This window comes from Apteryx rowi, unplaced genomic scaffold (assembly GCF_003343035.1).
Source record: "Apteryx rowi isolate R43461 unplaced genomic scaffold, aptRow1 scaffold_688, whole genome shotgun sequence".
Lineage (NCBI taxonomy): Eukaryota > Metazoa > Chordata > Aves > Apterygiformes > Apterygidae > Apteryx > Apteryx rowi.
Window position 1 is genome coordinate 279,662 of NW_020450969.1, and position 23,918 is coordinate 303,579.

At 40.0% G+C, this 23,918-nt stretch overlaps 1 long non-coding RNA gene across 7 annotated transcripts in view; it reads left to right on the forward strand.

Moving 5' to 3' along the window:
- The window catches only part of LOC112975741, a 52,976-nt gene that overhangs the window by 3,305 nt on the left and 25,753 nt on the right, over positions 1–23,918 (forward strand). The window contains exons 2-3 of one of the 7 annotated variants that reach the window (XR_003256724.1): positions 220–294; positions 1,737–1,806. The exons of 1 other annotated variant lie outside the window; for it this stretch is intronic. This is a non-coding gene — a long non-coding RNA (uncharacterized LOC112975741). Of the gene's footprint in view, positions 1–219; positions 295–1,736; positions 1,807–3,242; positions 3,708–3,866; positions 4,120–10,926; positions 11,193–11,927; positions 12,053–23,918 lie in introns of those variants that run through there. 5 more of the 7 variants (XR_003256723.1, XR_003256727.1, XR_003256725.1 and 2 more) reach the window with 5 other exon arrangements.

The window sequence follows — 23,918 nt, forward strand, 5'->3', positions numbered from 1 at the left end:
TTTATACTTTTGTTTTTGAGGATATTAGCCTTGCTGCTCAGTTGCATTCAGTGGAATACTAACACTTTTCATCTATTCAGATCTACGACAAACAGAATTGAAAAAATGCCCACAAACAATTACCTGCAATTTCTCACTCACTGTGCACTGCAGTACTGCATTCCTGCCACTGCGTAGCATTATGTGAGACTCTAATTTAAACTAATTAATGTGACTTAGGGTGATGTCTGTTTATCAATCAGCAGTCACAGCCAGCTTCTTTCATCTGTCTCCAGGAATCTTCCTTCCTTCCAGGTAAGTGTCTCTTTAGTGCAGTGGGCTGGAGAATAGAGAGCTTTTCACTGTGCTTTCTGTAGCTGTGATAAGACAAGAGGAAGGCAGTTTGTTGTTTTAAGTGCATGTGATGTAAACCTGCCTTAGGAATCTGGGAGGCCCTGGRCACAAAGGTAGTATGTGAGCCAAGACTAGTGGTTGCTGGTTGGTAGGGCTCCATAAGAGCTTGGGGCTTAACAGCCTAATGAGTTAGATGGGCCAGTTAAGTTTATTGACAACTATTGATCTGAGAGGCCTTCAGGCACAGGCTTTGTTTGCACCTGTTTAACTGTGTTTTTTTTTTTTTTTAAGTATTTTTGGAAGAATCAAGGAGCTGAAAGTTCCCTTTCAATTCTCTCTTCTCTCCTCAAAGAAAAGCTGTGTTTCCATTAAGTTATATGCTTCCTTGGCCTAGCCCTATTGATAACAATTCCACTTTCTGATTCTTCCTTGGAGCTCTTCTTTTACTTTCTTGGGATGCCTTGGATATTCTTTTTCTGGTTAAACTTATCACACCCTCTCCATTTTAGGTTATCCTTTCCTCCATGGGAATTCACCCTATCAGTATTTGCAGTTTGGGATAAGTAAATAAAGTGTCCTGGAAAGTCACAAGGCAGTGTCAAGCATTAGGTTGTTCTGCTTCATGTGGTCTGTCTTTCTTGTTTATATTCTGTTTTGAAGGTCTGCAGGATGAGGAATTAGTCTGTCTGAAAAGTACTGTGCTCACCAATGCTTCTTTACAAACAGAAGCAGCCTGATTTGATTTCTTGAAGTTCCTACAATTGGTTTCCTGAGCTTCCTGCATGAAGCAAAAGCTTCTTATACTTAGATTTTTGAGCATAGTGCAAATGAATCTTTAAATCAGAAACCACTCTGTCCTTACTAACATGGGTCAAACCAAGAAACTACTTTCTTTAACCCTTTTAAAGTGGGAATGGATGTAGGACCTACCTTAGTGGAACAGTAAGGTGCAGGGATGTGTGTGAAAACAGAGTGAGCACAAAGTGATAGTTGTCCAGATTATGCCCTCAACCTGTTCCGGCTCATGCACTTCTTGGGCCACATGATGTCTCTGGGGTTTCTTCTGTGTCCAGTTGCTCTGAGAGTCAATGTGGACTTTTTAGTTTTGTGCATTCTGCTGCAAGGACTTCCACAGCTTTACTGCTCTTCCACAGAGACGGTTTCTGGCATGGTTACTTTTAACCTGCCACCTGCTAGCTTCATCTGGTGACCTCTGGTTCTTGTACTGGAAAGACAGCGGACCCTTGTTCCTTGTCCACCTTTTCACTGATTAATAGATCTCTACTGTAGTCCCCCCTAGATGGACTCTGGATTAAGGCCTAGTAATTTCAGTTGTTCCTTATACAGAAGCCATTCTGTAACTGTGATCATCCTTGTTTTCCTTCTGTGTTATCTTTTCTCAGCCTCTGTCTGATATGGGGAGGGGGACCAGAACACCCCAGAATACATGGTATTCATGAAGACTTCTATATGGTAACATAACAGTGTTTCGGTTTAGTTCTCTCTTACTTTTCTAATGACTCTTAACATCTAGTTTACTTATTTGTCTCCTGTTGAGTGTCATGCTAATGTGTTTTTTTTGAATGATTACATAAGATCATGATCTCAGTCCAGTTGGTAGTCAGCTCCGAGTCTATTCCTGTAAATGTAAAACTTAGATTGTTTTCCGCACTTGCATTATTCTACATTTATCTATATTGACTTTCATTGAGAGTTTTTACTGAAAGTTTTATTCAAACAGCTTTAATCATTTGTTAACTATTAAATCTATATATATGTGTGTGTGTGTGTGTATCCATATCTGAACCTATCTTTCTTGATGGAACCTGTTTAATATCAGCTTGCATAAAGAGGCATGAAAACTGAAGAGCAGTTTAACTGTGCTTACATAATACTAATAGTGGCCTACATGAAGGTTTCAGGCAGCAGAAACTATTGAAATGTGGGATAGAGGTACAAGAGCCATTATAGGAGAGTTGTCATGCTAGGAATATGGATGTGCCACAGGAATATGGAGTGCCATACAATTTGCTGGAGATCTGAATGCCTTCTACCTTATTAGGAGAAAACATAGCACTGATTTTGTGTTGTTAATTCTCTTTTTAAATATCATCTATTCACACGCCTTCATTATGTGACTCAATGTAAGACAGGATGGTGGCTCATTGCCAGCAGACTGTGGGAATTGCCATGCAATATTAAGGCTATATGACTGACACATGTGAATGCAGAGAGGTATGTTTTGAGGCTCTGATGGTTTCAGAGGCTCAGAGTTTAAGTTTCTGTTTTGAGCCAGACTAATTCTCCAGAAGCGTGCAAACCTGGGGGATTAGTGGCCTCCCAGTTTATTGGACAATAGCTTGAATAAACTTTAAGATGTTAAAAGCTATTTCTGTGTGGCTGAGGCTTCCTGTATGCCTGAGAACACCTCTGATGCTAGCAGAGTGGCATCTGGCCTTGGAAATGTGCACAATAAATCGGAGTTTGTATTACTGACATGGTAACAGCTTAATGGTGTACAGACTGACATGATTTGTTGGTACGTTCTCAGAAGGAGCTGCTGCAGATATTGTGCTCAGACCTACTTATTAGCCTGTGTCTCTCACTGATGCGATGCACAGTAAGCAGTTACAATATCTCATGTTGGTGCCTCTGTTATTGGTGCTGTGAGGTCTTTCCATTTCGGTCCACAGTGCTAGGATTTGAGAGTGCATGCAGAGAAATGAAATCTGGAGCACAGCAATATATAGTAGAGTAATGAGCCTAAGCAGAAGTGGGAATGTGGTAACGGTCTAACTTGCATGTGGTGCTACAGATATGCCTGCTTTCACATGACTGTTCAGATAAAAATATTAAATCATTTGGTTTTAAATGTTAGACTGCCTTAAACTGACAAAGGAAAAGCTCTGTCACAGCTGCTAGGATAGTCTCCTGTTATACTCTCATGTCTAGTTGCTAGTGCACAAGAAAAATCACAAAAGTACCTAATAAAAAGAACAAAACTGGCCACCTGTGGGTGCCATCTGGTGGTGAGCACTCTGATCCTGATCCAGCAATGTTTTGGAATGCATGCTTACCTTTAAAGGCATGAACGTTCTTCTGAAGTGTGTAAGCTAAATCACGCACAGCCTGCTAGGCACGTTGGAAGAATGAATCCTAATGCAAGTCCTCCTATGGAGATTCATTAGAAGGGCAAATATTTTAAGAACTAAGGCTTGTAGCAACCCTGAGAAGGAAAAAGCACTTCTTGCTCATGGGAAGACTGAAGAACAAGGCAAGGAGATCTGTTGTGATGTCACAGGACACATGAGAAAGCATGGAAGGGCTGGGAACAGAGCTCAGCAGCTATCTTCATTCTGCTGTCTTTGCCACAGGTACGTATTTTTGTTCTCATGAAAACTCAGAATAAGATTTGGAAGTGTTTAGGTTGTAATTACACACACGTGCAAGACAGGGCTGTGCTCCAAGCTGCATTAGCACAGTGTTGTGCCAGGGCTTGTATGTCCTTTTGCAGTCCATGAGCTCAGGCATGTACTGCCTGGGAATGCAGGTTGCTCTCGCATAGACTCATAGTTTAGGTCATAGGTGGTAAAGCTCAGGTCTCTCTGCACCTGTTTGTGGAGTCTTGAAAGCCAAATGAAATACCTAAGTGTCTACAGCTAGCCTTCTCCTGTCTGTGCTTACGTTGGATCAAATGGAGCTGGTGGGAGATGCTGCTACCTCTTGTTTCTCGTCAATCTCCAGTGGTGGAGGGGCTCTGCTTTTGTAAGTCTGCTCCCGGAGGAGGTGAGATGCCATCTGCAGCTGCTAAAGATACCTTACTGACTTTGCCTGAAGCTATCCTACCATCCCTTCTGCTGGCAGACCTTAGGGACAACAAGATCCAGTGAAAGGATTGCAGCCCTGAGGCAGGGAGAGGGGCCGTGATGTCCTCAGCGGGCACAGCAATCTGTGAACATCTGTCTGCAGCATTCTCCTTAGTTCACAGCTTAGTTATCCATTGCTTGTGAGTTCAAAGGCTGGTGTAAAGTGCTACCACAGACACTGTAATGGAGATTTAAAACAAGGCATGAGAATTCTTACCTCATATAAAGCAAGCAGAAAAGCATGGGATAAGATCAGAGCTGAGGAAAAGACTCAGAATTTCTTTTCTTTCTCTACCAGTAAAGCAATTTTTTATCTTAATTTTAGCTCTACATGCATATGAGTTTAGTATTCAAGCAAATTGTTTTCCTGAACTATTATCTTGGTGCTGTTCAAAATCCTGTAAAACAGAAAGTACTAGATATTGTTCCCCCACAGAAAGCACAGTGGGGAATAAGCAGATAAAGTTGAAACAGATAAAGATCCAAGTATTGATCTCTGTGTGTGTTTCCTAATAGTGAGTAACTCCAAAGGAATATTGTAGTTATTGATGGAGGAGAAATCGAAGTGATCTGGCTACTGCTTTACATGTCTCAGTGTTAGAAAAGTCACGTAGGCTAAAGAGTGCTAGGGATTTACCCAAAGTAACAACAGATTTTCATGAGATATATAGATTTACAGCAGCCCATCAGGACCATCTTAGGAGGAGCACTTCAGCCTCTTTACCAGTGACCTCAAATGCACCAGCTCAACTGTGGTTTTATTACGAACTAAAGCTCCATCATGCTTCTCTGCATACTTGAAATGTGCTGTTATCTCACAGCTACCAGATGTTGGGTGTCAGTGTTATGTTTCCCTCCTTCAAAATGATTATGTTGAAGTTAATACCAGGACTTTTCTGCTTATTTTTAGTGTGAAATTAGTACCAGAGACCACACGTGAAAGACAATATTTTTCTAAAGCGACCATTTCACAGTATTTTCAAATATTTATTTTAAATTATTTGTGATGATCACCTTCATTACGCAATTAGTTCTTGTTAGTCCCTGGAACTGTAGCTTAACAGCAGGTGGTATCTTGAGAAATAAGAATAGAAATGACATTTTCTGACTCAGCATTGATGGTTATCACTCTCGTTGATAAAAAGGTTTTATTATAGCTTTACTCCTGCTCAAATCACAAAACCTATAGTTATAGGAAGGCAAAATGGATTCCATCTGGCTCATACATTATCAACAATTGTTAACTGAGCTTCAGGTACAAGGACAAATTGCCAAGGCAGAAACGAAGACCTTGAGGACAAATGCAGTTTCATACCTGTAATTTAGAGTGCAGTTTGGCTCACAAAATCTTTGCAATGTGCAATAAATGGGAACCTTGCTTGACTTTCAGATGAACTTTCAGTTGAAGTTTTCAGAGCTAGCAGCAAGGAAAAAAATCATTTTGTGCTTGTAAACTAAGAAAAATTTTATCTGAAAGCCCTCTGGACAGTTTGAATACATGGTAGCATGATGCAGTTGCTTTTCAATGTGCACAAACATCACTCTCATGGTTTATATTATTCATACAAACAAGATGCTGTAAATGCTGTGTCCGCTGGAGCCTCTAAGCGAGGAGGTTTCAGTTGTGCCTGGAAAACCCTACAGCCTCCTGTCTTGGATTTGACTTGCAAGGAAATACTAAGAGGCTGCCTCTGCTTTCTGAGGAGGGAAGACATATTCCTGCAGCCACTTGTAGGAGCCCTGTTGAAGGCACAGGAATTCAGTCTGGGCATGAAGGACTACCTACATGTATTGGAATAGCATATCAGGACCTAAAAATATGTCCACCCTTATGGCAACAGAAGCTGCCCGTAGGATTGCCTTTTCAAGCTGAGAGGCATTCAGGAGAAAAACTTGCATGTTTTATAAACTGAAACCTGTAATAAGTGCAACAGGTTGAAGGTGTGCATGATAGGTGAGCTCTAAATTGATCATACTGGATTTCTACACCTTTGTTATATATTTGTATTTTACTTAGAGCACTGGAATGTCACCCCCATTCTGAAAGCTCTACTTTCTAAACTGAATATATGTGTGTGTGTGGTGGGGGGGCAAGGGGGTCGGGTGAAGAAGGGGATGGATCAAACAAGTAGATCTTAACCTACCTCATTAAGTGCGAAGGCAGAAATAAATTTACATCTACCAATTCTCAAAGCCCTTTATCAGGGAAATTATTCTTTCCTTTCTTTTCATTTTGTTTTTAATTCATTCATTTTTCCATGCCAATTGCAACAGCACTTGAATTCTGTCACTTCCTCTGGACATTAGCAGCCCCATAATCCCTAAAATATCTTCCTATTCCGTCTTCCTCTTCTCAGTGTTTTTTGACCTAGGAGAAAACAGTGGGCCTTAAAGATGAAGTGACTACCGCACCAGGCCCCTCAGGAAAACACTTTAGTGAAAGCTTAAATTTAAAATTCTGCTTAAAGCTCGTTGATTTAACGTGTTAAATTAGGGTGTTTCCCTGCTTCTGGCCCTATAAAACAATCTGTTACTCCAGTAGCCCTTTTCTCCCTTCTCGCAGTAGACGTGCACTGCGATAGTGAAGTCTATTTTTTTTCCTAAACTGATATTGAAAGATAGGTTATGGAATAACCAACTTTTAAATTGTATTTCATACACCATTGACTAGAAATTCTCATGGCTTCATTGCAATCCAGATCTCTTTTATTAAAAGGCATTCTTTCAGTCCCAGTGTGAGATCCCTCCATACTGTGAGTTATTATACACTAAATATGTGTGCTAATCCAAATGAAACTAACTTCCCTTGAGTATTTTTATAGCCTACAGTCAGCTGAATCTGGGCAGAAGCTACAGAACCATGGATTAATGTACCACTGTTTAGACTGACATAAATAATTTACTTATTCTGCTTCAAAACAAAAATATTTATCCTTAAAGGAGGGCTAGAAAGGACTGCTTTTAATGAAGTTGCAAGCTTTTTTCTAGTTTCCACTGAAGAAAATAGTGATTGAATTTTTGTGAACATTTGCTTATGTTCTATGAAATGGTGATGGCATACTGTTGTCCTTTACATACTGTAGCGAGATTTCTGTACCTAATCGGAGCCACTAAAATGTTATGGGTATTAAATTAGTATTAATGATGCATTCATGAATGCAGGGAAGAACAATAGCCTGCCACTTCTTCATGAACTGATCTGACAATTTGCTGTGCTTGGGGTATGAAACAAAAAAGCCGTAGAGATGTTGTCATTAGTAAGATTTATAGCAGCAAAGGCTATGGTGCCATAGGTCTGTTAGGATTACAATTAGATGTAAAAGATCATCCAAAAGACCAAGATTGCAGGCAATTTATTTAATCAGATATGTGGAGGTGACATTTTTCAGAAATATACTGGGGAAAAGCAATCCTATTCTCTTGTGGTATTGTTTACATACAGCGCTGGTGATCTTGATACTCTTTCCATAAATACAAATATACTTTGTTCTTCTGCAGCATAAAATTTCTCCCCTGTGATTTTTTTTTCCTTTAGCCTGTAAATAAAATGGGTGCGTAAATGTTAAGAGTGCGTGAATCAGTTTATGCTGGCCCTTACATTTCTAGATATGTCAGCCTCACGCTTGCCCAGAGTCCTTGATGAAATAAGGGAGTCCTTTCTCCTTTAAGAGTAGTTCTGCAGAGTGTTTGTTATCTTGCTTTTGTTCATAAGGATTCTCTATGACCAAAATTATGCATGAATGTGGATTCTAGCATGCCGACTGACAGTCCACTTCCCTGAGAGCTTTTCAGAAGGGAGGTACATTTTACATCAAAAACATAGCCTAGTCTGGACATCTAATTGTCTCCGAATATTGAATATTGAAACAGTTATTGTAATCCAAGAAGGTTAATTGCTTCTGCGAATAGGCAACTAAAACAACTAAGCTTGTGTTAGAAAGAATATGGGGATTATCTTTTTTCATGCTTCAGGGCATGGACTAACCAGTTGGGGGAAAAATATCACTCAGTGACATACTGATTCATAATTATTTCCACTTTGGGTAGTTTATTTTTTTCATTGGAAACATTCAGTAATTGTCAAAGCTGGAAACAATATTCTAGTTAAACTACTGATTTATTCTGGTGCATTTATGTTTTTTACATATAAACTCGATTTAAAGGGACAGCGTTTCATCATGATGTTGTTGCATGAAACCTGGTTTTGTATCCTCTAGTGTAGGGAATGCATATTTCTCACTGAATGTACATCTGAAAGGTATGGGCATATGAATATTGTTTTTGAAATAGCCTTTTATAATAAATAGTTCTATGGATTTCTGGTCTTTTTAGATTAAAACAAAACAAAAAAATACATATGGGCTTTTGCTACCAAAATCCAAAGACTGTGTAATAAGTGACTGGAAAGCAGAACACTGGACTATGATCTAATTCAGCTTTGATTATAGTCAGTAAAAAGTTTTTCACTGTCTCATTGCCATTACCTTCTGTGGTAAGGAAGGGATATGAAGATATTTCAGAGTGAAGTACTGCAGTCTGTGTTAAACGGGACACCAGATATGAGAGTGTGAAAATTTAATCCACATTCCATTCAGAACTGGGTAGAATAAAGACATGCAGGTCTGTTTTCTCACCCAGCAATAAATTTTGAGGACCCTGTCTTAATGCTTTAGTCAAAGTACTGCATAAGACTGCGCATAAGACTGGTACTGCATCCCTAGAAGGGATAGATTACCCATGATGAAGAAGCTTCTTGAGGCATCTATCAGGAGTTTCAGTTTTTGAGAGCTTCAAGTTACCTTGGAAAATATATGCAGATGTGATAAACTGTGATTTCTCTCCCTTGAGTTGCTCCCATCTTTTCTTCAGACCTTTTCATTTTTTTTTTAAACAGTTATGCCAATGTCTTTTTGATTTCTTGTGTGGCTGCTCCTCCTTTTCTATAAGACTGTCTTTCTTCTTCTTCTTCTTTTTTTTTTTGTTTCATTTAAACCTCTTTGGAAGTTGGATAAACTGCAGATTAGCCATTTCTAACATTAGCTGTCCAGAGGTTGGATACAACTTCTTTAAGGTTGTCTTGAGGTGTTCTTTATGGGGGAAGATTGAATACTTTCAGAGAGATGTTTATCCCATTTATTTTGGGGTAAAATGAGTCACCATTGGGCATAGACAACCTTGGCCCTGTCTGAATTATGAAGAGACCATTAGCATCCACTGTGTGCCTACATTTTAGATGATTGCAAAATTTAGCTGAGAGGAATCCTGTCCACCCAGTCCATGTGCTTCCTAAGGCACTCAGTAGGCACTCTGACTAGAAGGCCTTATTTTTCTTAGGGTTAATGCTACTTCAAGACTGTAATTTTAAACCAGGGTTTTGGATCACCTAAAAACAAAGTTAATAGCAGTTAAAGTTGTTGTATTGAGATATAACCTGCCCTCAGTGGAAACGTATGGGAATCACTGGCAATGTAAATTACTACAGATCAGCATTTCATCTTAAAATCTAACTTGGGCATCTTGCTTTTACGGTCTGTGTAGTAACACCCTTTCGGAAAATACCTTTTTATTATGTGCAAATGCCTCTTTTGACAGTGATGATCGAGAATAGCCACCAACTTAAAAATCTTTCTTCTGTCTTCATTATTTTATACTTGATATTGTTACAGTTGATATGTAAGACTGCTACAGGGATGTGATGAGAGAGGGATCCTTCCCCTCTTTCCCTGCACCTCCTTTCTTTTGGTCTGTGGTCCCATTGCCTCTACATTATCATTTTCAATGCCCCCTCTGCGTGGTCAGTTATATCCTCAATCTCTAGCAAGCTCCCTGCAAGCTTACGGGTTTGTCTGTGCAAAGGCCTATTTGCACGATGAGAAGTTTAGGGATCAGACTGCTGGGATCTGTTTGATTTAGATGGCAATGCCTGAACCCACTATTATTAAATGTGACAAAGCCTAACAGAGCCTTAATCAATTTCTCCTGTTGTCTTTTTCCACAGTGATCAGTGAAAGAGAAAAAAATTAATTGAAAAATGTGGTCATCAAACTCATGGAAAGTGGCAAGATGAAATATAGAGTGTGTGTGGTATATGAATTTGTTTTAATTCCTGTTTTTAAGTGTAGAAGTGATTGCGTTTCAGATCAATGATGGTTCTTTAACATTATTTCCACTGCATGGGTAAAAATAAAATAAAAATGATGGCCTTTAGATGTTCTGTATTATAAAATATTACTCTTCATTTAGTAATACATATAATAATAATTCAATAAATAATATATTCACCTAAAACTGTTGTGCTTTCTAATACAGCTCTTCATCTTTCCAAGTTATTTATCCAAATTATTTGCCTGATGGATGAAAGTGTTTGACTGTGGCAATAAATATGTTCTAAGAAAGTTATCAACAGCGTCCAGCCTGACTACACTGATTAGGCACATGTGAGAGTTATGATTGATAGGTAGGGTTTTTTTTAACATGAACATATTTTTAAGAGACACGAGTCCTGTGTTGCCAGCAAAGTTGCCAGCTGTGGGACCAAGCAGTGGAGCATCATCCTGTGTAAAGTTTATATGGAGTCATTAAAGACAGAGTTGGTGAAAGCCTGTTTCTTTATCTTTGGTCACCATGCAGGTCAGGGCTGCTTGCTGGAGACTAACTCACGAACTGGTACTCTTTTCTTCTAGGGAGGCACTCAGTAATCCCCAGCTGTCCATAGGAGGAGGGAGCCAGTAGCTCTCAGAAAAGCTTTGCAGCCTTCTCCAATTGCCTTTCATGCATGAAGCTGTTCCATGCATGCACATAGGTTTTTATTTTTGTATCTGGAGTAGCTGTGGGCTGGAAATCCTGTACTTCAAAAATGAATTGAACTGCAAGAAAGCCCGGTGCTTAAGATAGTCTGTAACGTTTGTCATAGGAAGGACCAATTTCCAGAGTGGTATAAACCCACTTTGCCTAGTGCTCCAAATTCACCTGGTCCAAAAGATCATTAATCAGGTGAGATTCCCAGTAGGACTTGCTTCCAGAAATGAATGGTGCTTGATTTAATTTATGTTCTGTTTTAGGAATTGCAATTTCATTTTCTTCTGAGGCACTGTTAGATGTGTGGCACTAAGGAAATCCGGTTATATCGGTGGAGAGATGCAAAAAGTATTGCATGGTGTTTTGGGGCATGGCAGTCTAATTGACGCTTAGGATGACCTGTAAAATTTGCTTGAGGTTTTGTCACTCATGAGTAATGTAAGCCATTTCGAACCCAAGCCTGCCAATTCTTTTATATGCATCATAGGTCTTTATTTTTTATGCTTAGCTTCCATCACTTCAATGAGCAATTAACTCCTTCTCTCAGAAAGGCTTTGATGCTCATAGAATGACTGTTAATAGGAAGAGTGAAAATAGGGATCTATAATACAGGTTTTAAAAGATCTTGGGGTTGGTTGTCTTTTCTCATTCTAAGCTAAGGTTTTATCAAAAATATAATACCAAAATCTAGTTTCTCCTGAAGTGTGGCATGTCACACTTCAGAAGTGTAGTCTATTTCTGTAGTTGGTGTATTTGAATATCTCCCCCAGGTGTAGCTTATGTATTTACTGCCCTGTGAATGTTACTGTCAGATTGTTTTAGCTGCAGCATCTCATCTCACCTCAAATTAGGAAGGCTCCTCTGCGGAAATTTGAAAAGACTGTAAGGCTGATGCTTAGAAATAAAGAACATAGAGCAATCTTTTTGCAGTGATTGCAGTGACCATCAGCGCTGTGTGAATGAGAGCAGCATTACTAACTGCAGCAGCGAAGGCTTGTGCTAAGGACACAGCTTGTGGCAGGCAGATGGGCTACTTCGCTGATGGACAACGCAAGGTTGGGCACCCTTGTTGATTGTCCCCTTCCCTCCCCCCTCCCCCCTTTTTTTTTCATCATAGGGGTAATGTTCTCCATAGCTTTCCTTTTCTGCTAAGCTTGTATCGTGCCTGAGGCAGAAGGGAACTCCGGTAAAGCATGTGTAGTGCAATGCTGAAATCAAGTAATTTCTCTTTTACTCTGCAGTAAGCGATAGGCAGCTGGGCAGGAAACAGGAGAAAAAAACTTTACTGGCAACTATGGCTATTTTTCCTAGTTTTAATTCAGGGAGGGGGGGCAGGAGAGGGGGCTGGATAGTGTTTACTACTCAGCAGTTAAAATGCTCCTGTCTGTACTGATAAGAGCTGTTAACTATCACAGCTGCAGCGGAAAGAGTCCCCGTCTTGGACTGCAATACCTAAGTGAACTCGGTTATCGGTAGCTGGACTATATTATAAAGCACTCGTGTCAGCTCTCAGAAAGAACGTGTTTCTGATCTGCTTTGAAAAGTCTTTTGTTTTCATTGTTTGAGGAGGATGATCCCCAAATATTGTGTCAGCAGTTAGGCTTTTATGTAAAGCCTAACTGTGCAAAACAAAGTTTATGTGAGATGTAGCCTCAATGACAGAACACAATGACACCCCTGATTAAGTTTTATAAATGTTAGTCTTAAAAGACTTAATACTGTCCCTAGCTAATGTCGAAGACAAAACCCATGACTGTATTTTCAAATGAAATAGTGATTGACTAAAGTACTTCAGCATGTATTAAAGAAAAACAAAATCAGTCTGAAATACTCAGTCTTTTTATTTTTAGTAGCTCGTACTTTCTTAACTTACAGTTAAGAGTTTGTTTTGCATTAACTTACAGTTAAGAGGTCATTTTGCACTATCTGTCCTGTATACAGGTGCACCAGTAAAAGGTTGAAGGAGGGTGAGTGTCATCTAGAAACCGGGGAGTGGTAAAAGACATGCATATGATTAAAATCACTGCTGCCATGACAGAGAAGGGTGCCTGAGCCCCCACCTCGTGTATAAGCTTTTCAGGATGTGTGAGCATGGTGAATGTGCGCTCTGTACAGCTCAGGTGGCCCTCGTATGGCAGGGGGGCTCTAAATTTGTTCCCAGCTCACCCTGGTGCCCATGGGCCAGTTGCTGACAGGAGCGAGTGGAGTGTGAAGTGCAGTAGCTGTGGCTATTTCATTAAAAAATGTAGCAGCTAAGAAGAAAGAGTAGTGATGCTTCTGTATAAACCCTTTTATCCCTGGAAGTAGGAGATGTGGATCAATGCCCTCCTCAGCCTGACAGTATTCAAAGCTGTCTCCTGGGAGAGTGCCAGCAGGGTGGGATAGTCACAGGAGAGAGATGAGCAGCTCCCCAAGTTCGACCTATTTTAGAATAAGTTGAGTTGCCCTTAGATCTCTTCTAATTGAGTGCGAAAGGAAGCCAGATGTGGCTGGCGTTCGTGTCTGGATTGTGCAGCCACACTTGCAAGATTTGTGAGGCAAGAGGGAGCAAGCTAAGGGGTCTGTCTTAGCCCAGTGCTAAGGGTGCTGAGTGAGGGGAGTAAGTTCAGATGCTGCTCCTGCTGTTGTTTATATATTGTACCAGTGACTAGTGCAGGAGTTGACTTAGGCTGTGACGTAAAAGGTGCATGGTACTGCCGTTATTGACATTACTCCCTTTTCTCCTTTCCTAGCAAAAAGTGACAGAGACAGAGAGCAGGAAGCTTACTTCTGCACAGAGGTGCCCTGAGCCCCTGGAGCCTCTTCCCTCCAGTGGCTGGGGATGCCCAGGACTGGGGGGACGGCGGGGTCTGGGATTAGGCACGGCCATGGCTGGGAAGCAGGATGCTGGTGGTGAGGCTCACCCTGAGTCTCAGTCCTCCGAATGATTTCGGGTACTGTGGGAGTTTTTGACCTCTTTGTAGTGGGGATCATATTTTAATATGGAAATTATCTCTTGGACTACTTGCCCTTCTCTTCCCAACCATGCAGATCACATGTGTCCCTTTGTATTAACATAGCTTCTTTGTGACAATTTTGGCAATTGTTTATAAGGAAACAAACAGCAGGAAGATAAGACTGGTAATGGGAGTGATCTGTGCTCGCATGTGTGCCTGCAGATACAGTCCAGTATTTAGGATTTTAGTCCTTCGATTTAATGAGCATAAGTTAAGAACATACTTAATCAAGCAAAGGGAACACAGTTTCAGCTGATTGCATTTGTCATGTTATCTAATCAAATTTCTAGTTCTTCTAAAAAACTTATTATCTGTATCAGCATTAAGCATGTGTAACATTATTATTTATTGTTTGTAATGATTGGTGTCCAGGGGCCCCGTTCAAGAATGGGACCCCACTGTATTAAGTGCTGTATAAAGATGCACAATTTAGGGAAAGATGTGACCTGAAAGGGATTCAAAAGAGCAATGCAATAAAATAAATCTATTTTGAGAGCCCATGCTGAGAGCACTGTTTAACTGTTGTTGTGAGTTGGTAGATGTCCCCATTTATGCCTCAAGCCAGCATTAATTATCTGATTCCTCTTTTTATAGGCAAAACAATGGAGATGGATTTTGAACAGTGATTTGGAGGAGAAAAAGATATTAAGGTTTATCTTGGTTAGGGAATTCAGCATTGAAGAATATTCCAGGTGGGAAGCTGAGAGACTTCTGGAGCATCAGGGGGCCTGATCTGCTGCATCTGATAGAACAGGAAAGAAAGGGAGAAGTGTGTCAAGACACACGATTAGGCACCCAAAGGAAATACTGATTTTGGTTTAGGCACCCAAAGGAAATACTGATTTTGATTTACCAAAACACTGGGAGCCAGTGGAGGAGTTAAAGGATAAAATCCAAGTTGTTGTAAGTGGGGAGAGGGGTAAGAAAGATGATTTTGAAAGCTGATATTTTCCCTTGGGTGGAGAAATATTGCACAACACATACAGATCCCTCCCAGAGGAGTGGATGAGAGAGAAGAGCTCACAGGTCGGGTGTGAGCTGTGTTACGGTGCATGTCTAGAAGGAGGGTAGACTCAGTGATGCAGCTTGCAGCAGCGGTAGTAAGAGTGAAAGGGAGTGTTTTGAATTTTTAGCAGTCAGACAATGTGGGGACACTGAGGTTTCTGCTTTGGCTGTATGTAGCTGATGACGAGTCATTGAAGGGAAGGCGTTGAGTAGGCAAGCTAGCTGCAAAATAGTGGGGAATGTGGATGATCAAAAACAGCCATCTCAGTGCTTGAGAACTGGTATTGTATCAAAATGAAAAATGAGAATAGTGATGGCTCAGTTGCAGACAAAAACACCAGATTATTGCTAAATTTTGAGATGAATTCTGTTTTTCCTTCTGATACTCCAAGTGTCAGCAAACTCATTAAGCTGGGAAATTTATTTTGTTACTTGCTTTTAAAACCTTTAAATGCTTTATATATTTAGATTCTGGAACTGAAAGTACTTGCAGACCAATATTAACTGAGAGCAGGGACTATAGACTTGAGTGCAGAATTTGGAAAGTTTTTGCAAGAGTGTTTGTCACCACAGTAACTGTACTATCACAAAAGGACAGTGTTTGCTCTGTCAGCGTGGCTTGATTTTCAGGGTTAATCTACCCAACAGTTTAATTCCACTGTTTTCCTACAGCAACAGAGACTAGTTAATTTTTTGCTTTGTCCCATCTTTCCTTTTGGCTCCAACTGCATCTCAGAGGGGCTGCCAAAGTTTAAATGTTTCTGGTGTTGACAGGTGATTTCTTATTTATTGCTTTTTTTCTTTTCCATTTGTCTATTCATTTCATTTCACTAATTTGCTTTTGTGACTCATTTGTTCATTTGTCTCAAAGACAGGAGCATAAATAAGAGGAGAAAACAAAACTCAGCTCTTTGAAACAGAAATCGACGGAGTGCCTTTCTGGAAATGTGGGAGAGAGGCTGAAATACAGGGACATAGAATCGCTATCAGTCTCTATCAGTTGTTCCAACTGAAGAAATAAGGCCAATATATAGAATTTGCAATAGAAGACACTCTTCTGTCATTTTAACATTTAATGAGGCTGCATCAAGCTGAGGTAGGAAAAAGAATTTTGCTGTAAAATCTACAATATTGTTGAAAACTGAAACTAGAAGCAGAGGTGCAGAAAGAGCCACTGACGATACAGGAGTTCTGCTATGGCTAAACAACTAACTCCTTTTTCTCATCTGTGGCACCTAGCAGAGTAGATAATTGGCTTTCTGTATGGAAGTAATAACTTTTCCTGGAAAATATTAGAAATATCATCTTCTGTTATTTTAGATGAGGAAGCAAAGAACATTTCTCTGAGAGTGACAGTGTGTGAAGAGTCAACAGTATACTTGAAATATGAATACTGAAAAATGTAGAAATGCAGTACTCCATCAGTATCAGTTCATACTGATATAACCCAGTTACCTTTAGCAATTCAGTGAATGGGAATGAAGTTGAACAGACAAACAATTTTGGTATTTTTAAAACATTATTTGATGTATCATCTGAGATTTTTCTCATGGAAGGTCTGAAAGCTAGATTCATAAAGAACTTTGATTTTTTTTCTAATGCTTAGGAGATTGAAGTCTTCCTGAGCTCAGCAGGTTAATGTAGATTAAGGATTTATTTGTCCTTGTAAAGGCCTTTGACACAGTCTCTCACACAGTTAATAAAAGCTGCTCATCTGCACTGCCATCATGGATCACAAATTAAAGACAAAGGGAGATTAAAAGACTAATTTTCAACATAACAAAATGTTACCAATTGTTTTCCCTGGATGTCTGAGGACAAGTCAAAAGTGGCCAAAAATAAAATGTAAAACATAAATTTGTGAAAAGAACAGTACAGAAAATACAAGTGATGGTGATGCATTATCCTTCATTGTCTGCAATACTGTGTTTGGCTCTGGTAGCCTCGTTTTTGTAAAGAAATAGGAATATGAGAAGGTAAGGAGATCTAGAGGTTGGTGATAAGTGAGGTGATATGAGAGGAAAAGACTGTATTTTCTTCTTGTGTTTTAGATGTGTAAAACAAACAGAAGATGTTTTCTTAGTTTAGAAAGAAACCAAATAATGTGGTAGAAATAGCACAGTAGAGGCATACCAGTAATGGAAGCTACAGGGAAGATAAATTTGTAGCTCAAAATGAAAATCCAGGTCAGATTCATTGCTGTAAGTCATCACTGAACAAAATGAACAAAATCCTTCTCTTCTAGGATATGTCTCTGAATAGCAGTATTGTGAAGCCTTTTTCTTTTATTTTCTCCACAAGGAGGGAGCTCTTTCCAAACTTGATATTGCTCATATATATTTCAGGGAAGGGTCAGCATTTGGACCTTGTTTCCAGGAGAGACGTTTCATCTTCTTTTAGCTGTGGGCTTTGTCCATGTGATCACAGCAAATTTTGGCATATTTATCCATACAGGGTGTCTTGTTTCTCTGAAGCATCTGGTATCAGCCACAGTTGGAGATTAGATGATGTTTCTCAGACTTGCCTGTGATGCTTTTGAGCTCAGAGGGGTAGGGGGCGAGCTTGTGAAGTCTTAGATGTCAATAGTCAGCAAGAACTCATTTCTCCCTGACTTGGCAGCAGCTCGGTTCCTCCAGCATACAGGACCAGCTGCGGTTACTGGCTGCGAGTGTTCAGAATAGGCAGCGATTGCAAAATGTATGAGAAGCACTGGCTGACATGGACAACAGGGCTGACCTAGTTTAGCAGGAGGAATGAAATGCGGGGATTTGGGCAGAGAGCTGAAGAAAAGGATTCATGGCAAGGAGGAAAGGTCAAACAAAAAGGAGTGGAAGGAATAAAATCTGGGATGGGACAAATTTTAAAGAAAAGGACAAAGAGAACCACAGAACTGAGGGAATAAGCAGTGCTAAGGAAAGGAGCATAGGAAGGGGGGAGGAGGAGAGATGATCAGAGCATCAGTCACTGTCATTGTGTGCAATTCCCATTCAGTGAACCCCTTGTTCCCCCACACTCTCTTATTTTCTAGAACTCGCTGGCTGAGTGCTTTGAACATGTTTGTATAAGGTGAGGGAGATGAAACATGACCTAAGCTTCTGTTCAGATATACTTTAAAAATGTTTAAAACACTCAGTCAGCTGGATCTTAATTGATTCATCAATAGCTTCTGGCTCATGCTTAGTTTAGTAGCAATCAGTAGTGCAAGGTCTAAATTTCAGATAAACTGTTCCTGAGATTAGTTCATGAACTGTTATACTGTATTTTGTCTTTTACTCAAGAAGAACCAAATTCCGGCTTTTCTGAATAGAGTCACTCAATGTCACAAGCCTGTTTCTGAAATGATGTAGGAATGGCTTATCTGCTCACCTGTATGGTAGGATTTCAGATACTTGCTCACCTTGTAGGTATGAGTGAATCGGGTAAATAGCTGAATTGATATACATTGTCTCTGAGAAGCACTTCTTGCATTATTTACTTTGCAGTGCTCACAATTGATGGTGCTCAGAACCTGCAGATTGCTGATTGTATGCATCTTTTTCACTGGCAAGCAAACTAACAGTAGCGGTATTTAATACATATGGATGTCATGGAGGACAATTAGGCCGTGATACTCATTCTATTTCTCTTATTGATGACTCAGTCATAACTTTGAGGGAATACCTCCTGTTTAGCCCTATGCCTGCAAACACTGTAAGATGTAGTCTTTGTCATATTTTATGTACTGGTTGGTAGGTATATCCACACAGGAACATCAGTAGTTAAGGGGGAGTAGAAAGGGAGGGACAGACTTTCTGAATAGCTAATATGAAGCAATGACAGGTGAATAGCTGCTAGATGTCTTCTTTCCATTTCTTCAGCACAATGCCTTATCTTCCTATAGGAGACTCTAGGACCTGTTAGGATATCATTGCAAATTAAAGGCTTCATGTCAGTCAGAAATACATGCTTTTCAAGATAAATACAGAAGGCTGCTAAAATTGAAAGAGACGGTGGAAAGCTTTTTCCATTTGCATTAAACTTTGCATAATCCCCAATTTCCTGAGCAAGGTTTTCCTCTCTTTGTGTTAGCCTTTCTTATAGGAAAAACAGTAGAGGGAAATGATTGCGATGGTATAAAAACCATGAAAATGATAGGCAATTCTGAAGTAGATGCTTTGATTCCTGCGGCTGGTATGGGGTGATAGTACAAGCTGGTATCCCCAGGTGTGGAGGAACAGGGAGGGATATAAACTAGCTGCCTCATTAAGTGTACCAAGTCCCTCGTGGCCTCTACAGCTCATAAGCAATTGGTTCATTGCCATATCAGTGCTAGCTTGACTTTAAAGCTAGCATGGATTACATGTGCTGTAATCATAGTTCTGACTGTAGGGTAAACCCTCTAGTTTATGGAGAACACTCCTAAATCATGTAATTGCAAATGGTTTGTGAACAAAAAGTGGGCTAGCTTCGTCAGTTATCTCATTCATGATGAATAAATCAGTMAGATCTAGCATTGTGATACAGCTTATACTGATTATTATAGTGCATAAGAAGCTTGCACTGGTTCTTACTCAATGACTTTTTGCCTGCTTAAATCTGTGTGAAAGAATGCTTTCTACATAACTGTAGTTATGTTCATACCTTGCAAGAACACCTTAACAGGGCATAGAGAGAAGATTAAGTAGGAATAATAGGCTAAAACTGAGCAAAAGAAACCAAGAAAACCAAGGATGAATAACTGTAAGTATTTCCTAACAGTAGTTTCTGTAAGATTATAGATAGCTCCAAGAGAAGTGTTGGAAGAGTCACTACTTAGATAGCTTGAATTAGACTGGACGAAAAATTCATGAAAAGCAAAACTGTATTAGCAGAAGAATGGTCAAGGTAGACTATTCGAATCTTTATTCTGTGCAGTCTTAAACATATATTGCATCATGTGCATTTTCTGGTTTTGTGTTACCTTTTCTGTACTGGCATCGGTTTCCTCTTTAGGTAGCTTAAAAAGTAAAGGTTAGAAATGCTATATCCTATAAGAAGGCAAAATTAAATTTCTAGATGCTAGAATTGTTCAGAAAAAATATTTGTTATTATGTTATAATGTAGAGACAGTTGCTCAGATTTTGATTTGTTAAATGTAGATGGTAACTTGAACATTTTGTTACTAATAACTAATTAATTACTAATGTTTGCTGTCAGAGCACTTAGGTGAAATGCCATTCTTTGAACTGACAAATTGCTAGAGGCAGGGATGAGATCATTTTAGAGAGCATTAAATACTGTAATATGAAAGAACTCTGGAATATTTTTATGGGTCAGTACAAGAATTACTCTTGCAAAGGCAATATGACTCCTTTTGAAAAGAAAGTGTTTTTCAAAGGTTAAAACTGTATTGACAGCTTCTATGATTCAATAAGATGTTTCTTCAAGATAAGGCCTACATAATTTCAGATATTGCCTGATTTCCTCTGGATAAATGGATGTCAGAAAATGGAAAAGGCTCATTTTCTAAGCCTGAGTGGCAATTTTCGTATTATTCTGTCACATGGATAAAGTACTTGCCATTCTGAATTGTGCTGRCTCTTAGGAAGCAATATTTGGGCCAAGATTAATGAAATCAACCAAAATAATGTTTGTTTTCTTGGATGTTCTATTGACATTCCTAAATGGCCTGTCAGATCTCTTTCCTGAGACCATTAGCTTGCCAATGTAGTTAGGTCTCTTATTTGAAGAATCCAACCTTCTCAGCCACCCTCCTGTTGTCTGTGTCTGTCACTACCTTCTGAAGGACCTGAGCCTCAGCACTGGGGGCCTGCTCTTTCTGCAGTGCTTCTTTCAAAAGGTGAACAGCCCTGGACATGTTAAAACATTTTGGGCAAGTCAGCAAAACCCACTGATAACTTCAAGAGTTGTATTAGATCTGAGGACTTGGTTGCTCCAGCTAGGGCTCCAAACCACGAATAAGTTAAAGATAGGCAAGAGATTAGTTTGTCTTGGCAATGGGATGCTGAATGCAGACATGACTTGGCTGCTTTCCTGGGAATCGTTCTAACTGTGCTATCCAGATGTGAGGAAGGATAGCGACAGTACTCAGAATGGATCAGTAACTACCACGCACCTTAAAAACAATAAATCCAAGAGGAATTAATGGTTTAATTAAAATCAAGTATCATTGAGTTCTGTGAAGGCTACTAACCTGGTATAGTTGTTGCTTAATAGTTTGAGAGTAGCTTCATCTCTTCTGTTTCCTGTCACCTAGTCCAAACTAATTGTAGAGAATCCCTCTGTAGTCAAAAGAGAGGAAAAAACCCTCCACAGGCAGATTTATCCCACTGATCTTAAGATGGAGTGAAYTGCTCTCTGAAAGGGCTGACATCTGTTGCCTATACAGGGACCTGAGACAGATCAGGGTCTCCCTAGCTTTTACAATGAGCGGTAGCTGAGGGAAATCAGCCCAGACTGTTTGTCTGGATTTCTCTGTATTTCTTCACTCAGTCAGTGAAAGTAATATGGATGTTTTTAAGGTGAACCACATGCATCTCTAATCCCTGAGCCTAGTCTGAATGCATGAGATTCAGAAAGTAATATCCATTAAAGGCGGAGGGGAGGGTCACTAGGATGTAGGGTAAAAGGAGAGGACATGGCTGCAGTGTTGAAGTGACCCTTGCTAGTAGTATTAAAAATGTCCAGGTGGTTATTAAGATCAAAATATCAGAACAACAACTTGTTACAGGTAGAAGTGTGTTTGAATCCTGACATAAAATAAGTCAACACGCAACAGTCAGTGTGTGTGCACCTATGTACATGCAAATACTTGCTCCAGAGGCTACAGGTGCATGTACATTATTTTTCAGGAATATCTAAAACCTGTGTGTGCATATAAGGCAGAAATATTTATCTACAGGGGATTTGTGTGATGCATTCAGAACAAGCCAGGGATTCTCTGTGTGAGGCACGCAGACAGAGAAGCCAATACTGTATATAGATTCCTGTTTATATTGTCAAGAAAGCTGTGAAGGTCAGGGCTGGGAAGTGAACTAGATACTGAAGCAGGAAAACATGAATGACGGAAGAATTTGAAATAAGAGCTCTTAGAATTAAATTTACTCTTTGTTGTTACTTAACACATCTACAGCTATATTACTGTAAAGTCTCTCTTGAGTAAGTATCTGTTTTTAAAGGTATATCATACCTGTCTTACTGTAGCTTTTCCTGTAGATCCATTGCATAATGTGTTATGGACCTTTAATGTGCCATACCAAAACAGACCACAATCCAATATAGAAGGATGTCTTCAGACGGAAAAGCAGATGTTCTGGTACAACAATGTAGGTGATAGGAATTGATGTGCGGCATAAAAAAGGTGAATCCAGGATATCTGATTTTCTATTAAACCATAATATAATGCCAAAATTCCTCCTTAGCTGCACAGAAAAAAGGGACTCTTGCTTTACTTTTTTTTTTCTCCTAGTAAGTTGCCTTTGCAGATGAAGCCTAGGTATTTGCATTAAAAGGCTGTTACTTTAGAAGGAGAGGGAGCTCAATCTTTTCCATCTTTGTACCACACTACTGTGTCTCTGTCAACCAGAAGAGGTGTGCAGTCATGTCAGCATTTTCAGTGACAAGGGGAATAAGTGTATTCATGGCAGATATGAATGACTATATTATGACAAGTAAGTTGGAAGCCAGAGGTGGCCAGGTCGCATGGGGTTTATTCATAGAAGAAGACACAGAGAAGACAGATGGCGGACAAACCAAGCTTTCTGTTTGTCTGGAACCACAGTACTGTGTGTACGCAGGGCTCCCAGCTGGAGTGGTGGCCCTCTGTAATGTGGCGCAGGGCCTGGCTTGTTACATTGGATTTTTATTAAAGAGAGGGTTGCAGCCTCATGTTTTGTGCTAGACTTCTCAGACCCCTGTGCAGGCAAAGGGATCGGGTGACTGATCTCACTGCTGCTGTGATTGGCATCTCGTTTGACTTTACTATGCTTTTTATAAAACTTCTTTGTTGTACCAATAGCTGGAACGTATTTGGGCAACCTGACTGCAGAACAAATAATAGAGCAGTTAAAATCAAACTTGACCAAGAAGAACTGAGGCTTGATTAATCATTAACTACAACCAACACCAGGTGCCTTGGCACTGTCAGTTCTTATCAGGTTTGTTCCTGTATTTTAAGAACATAAGAGCAGATGTATTATGTCAGACCAGAGATCCACCTAGCCTGGTGTCCTGACTGCAGTACTGGCCAGAAGCAGATCTGCAGGGAAGTGTATAAGAACAGAGAAAAATTATTTTCCCTGGTATTCTTTGCAGTTTCTGGCAGTCTGCAGTTACCAGTTGCTGTTGCTTCATGGTGACTAGAGACTACCTCCTGGAAAGGGAAAATGATGCAAAGAGGGAAATATATGGTTTGAAAAGGGTGGAAGGAAGGAATCAAGTAATGCTTTGAAGGGAAAATCTCTTCTTCTCTTTACTGTATGTGGGACTGGCCCTTGTTTCGATCTAGCTTCTCTGATGAGTTGGAAGCCTCCAATGTGCTTCAAAAAGAGTGAAGTGGTATGGTGGAGCAAATGCATGCAAAAAATGAGCCGTTGGCCAAGAAAAATGTGAGGAGATAGGAAAAGATAAGAACAATGGAAACGGATGTTAACAACTCTGCAAAGTAGCTTTTTTCTTCTTTGTCACATATTTTCCTCATAAGAAATAATTACCCTGTAATTCTCCACATCCTTTTGTGAGAGGAGCAGGAGACAGATGTGGGCATGGCTGCTGCTTCTCCAGAGTGTAGTGTGGAGCTACTCCTGGTGGTAGGAACTTGCCCATCTCTTGCACTGCCACCTTTTGGGCTTCAACCTTTTCTTCTCCTTTCTCTTTCTTCCTAGGTAGGTGGCCCTTTCCCCTTTGGGCAGCAGTCTCCTGCCCGCCTAATAGCCTTGGGCAA